Genomic DNA, 2,114 nt, shown 5'->3' on the forward strand with positions numbered 1-2,114 from the left:
ATGTGGCAACCTGGGGGGTGGATTTTCTTAATATGAACCCAAATATAAAATATTAAAGGTTATGATGACCAACAACGCCACCTGGAATAAATCCAGGAAAATATAATGTAGTAAGGACACAGGTAAGTTCTACTGGAAATGAGGAGACAAGATTCAGAAAGTTCTACAAAATTTATTAAACTTCAAAATATCTTTAATTTCCAATAATCTGAAATTGAATGGTTAAAACAGTGAATGCATTTGACAAGATAATAAAATGTCTAAATTTCAAAGGAAACTGAGGCTTACCGATGGGGGAAGTAGTGAGGGAAGGGGCAACATCCAGTGCAGAAAAAGGGGACCACCCTGGACACTACAAAAACACGGCAAACAAAGAAAGAAAAAGGTGCTCCAACAAAACACACAAGACAAGACACCGCCACCAGGGGTCACCACCGCCACCACAGAAGCCTCAGTCCCTAAAAGACAGACAAGAAAATGAAACGATACAAGTAAAACAGTGATACAGTAGCCCTACAATGTTGCACTTTATCCCCAGAGAAAGTGCAGATTAGTATTTTAAAACAATTTATAAGTAGGCAAAACAGCAGCGAGTGTCACTCCAGGTGCAATGCTGATGAGTCAGAAGGCTAAAAAGAATAGAGCAAATTATTAATACAACTGCTAACAAAAACATAACTTGCAGCAGCTGCTTACCTGTGACCTGATAAATGACTGCACTGCCAAATAATCAGATTCCCAATTCCGCCTAGATGCAGTGCAACTGTAAGAAAACGCTATGTGAAGGTTTTGTTTACATGGGGTAGATGTTACCTAGCCACGCTAAGCCCTTACCTTCCTGTCAGCAAACAAATGAATGGACAGATCGGTCCAGATACTGGAAGTGCAGCAAAGGAGGCTAAGCAGATAAACCAATTAGTATTAATAGCCATTATTAAAGCAGACAAACGATAAAACAGCCACGCTTACCCAGAACAGTGCAAACAAAGGAAACAGATTTGGTTGACGTCACAACGCAAGCAGCCTCATGACAGGTGAAGGCTTGCTTATATGCATCCGCTGAAATTGGCCTTAAAGTGGCAGCGCACCATTTATGCTGCTACAGTCTACCCCCCCAACTTGCGTCGACGCCCCGACGACGACCCCTAAAAATACTAGCACCAAGGTCTAAATACTACAGAAACAGCATTGCAATTTGAATCAGGAGAGTTTGCAGCCCCATGCACTAGTGCCATTGGTCTTGGGAGATGGTGGACATTGGAGTGCTGACTTGCTGTTGAACGTGTAGTTCTCCTCATCACCCTCGGAGGGCCCTGATCATTACTTGAGCTGGCAACACTAGGAGTTTGAGATGCAGATGTTGAAGGAGCTTCATGATGGGATGCCCCAGAGGACAAAGGAACAGTGTCATTTCTGACCATTTGTGGGTCGGCGGGCAAAGAAGGTGCTGCCTGGTGGACATTTACCTTCAAAAACAAATCAGGATCATATTCATCCTCAGAGGATGAATCATTCAACAGTGGTTCCCCACGAGGTGATGCTGGGACATCACTACAAACAACTGGCTTCAATAGAGACCGATGGACTCTTTTCGTTTTGTTCAATTCATCTGCAGGAGCAACAGTGTAAACTGCTCCAGTGTCACCCAGTACTTTCAGGACCTTATACACCTTGGAGCGCCACAGATCTTGAATTTTGTGTCTTCCCTGGTGACTGGTGTTTCGAAGTAGGACAAGTTGGCCTTCATGCAGAGGAGAGTCTTGAACATGCTGGTCATTATTTCTCTGTCTCCTATCTGCAGCAGTCTTCAGCTTCTCCCTTGCTTCCTCAAAAGCCAGTTTCAAGCGCATCTGGTGCTCTGCAACCCACTTGTTAACACTGCCAGCACTTGGTTCCAATACATGGCCGAGAAGAAAATCTAAAGGAAGCCTAGGTTGTTGGCCAAACATCAGAAAGAAGGGACTTTCTCCAGTGCTCTGATGTGGTGTGGTGTTATAACAAAAGACAACTTGTGGCAAATAAGCAGTCCATGCTCTCTTGCTGGTGGTGGGGAGGGTACGCAACAGGTTATGAAGCGTACGATTAAACCTTTCACATTGTCCATTTCCAGCAGG

General features: G+C 44.1%; 1 long non-coding RNA gene across 2 annotated transcripts; it reads right to left on the reverse strand.

Annotated features, from left to right (window-relative positions):
* Positions 1 to 154: 154 nt before the first annotated feature.
* On the reverse strand, positions 155 to 986 carry LOC106940122 (uncharacterized). Of its 2 annotated transcripts, XR_001423006.1 has the most exons (3): positions 835 to 986; positions 697 to 763; positions 155 to 629 (listed from the first exon to the last, which is right to left on the reverse strand). It is a non-coding gene; the product is annotated as an uncharacterized LOC106940122 (long non-coding RNA). The 2 variants fall into 2 exon arrangements; XR_001423005.1 differs by having other exon boundaries at positions 697 to 986.
* Between the last annotated feature and the right edge of the window lie 1,128 nt (positions 987 to 2,114).

The sequence above is a fragment of the Poecilia latipinna genome, unplaced genomic scaffold (genome assembly GCF_001443285.1).
Source record: "Poecilia latipinna isolate Pla-1442-1.1 unplaced genomic scaffold, P_latipinna-1.0 Scaffold3100, whole genome shotgun sequence".
Classification (NCBI taxonomy): domain Eukaryota; kingdom Metazoa; phylum Chordata; class Actinopteri; order Cyprinodontiformes; family Poeciliidae; genus Poecilia; species Poecilia latipinna.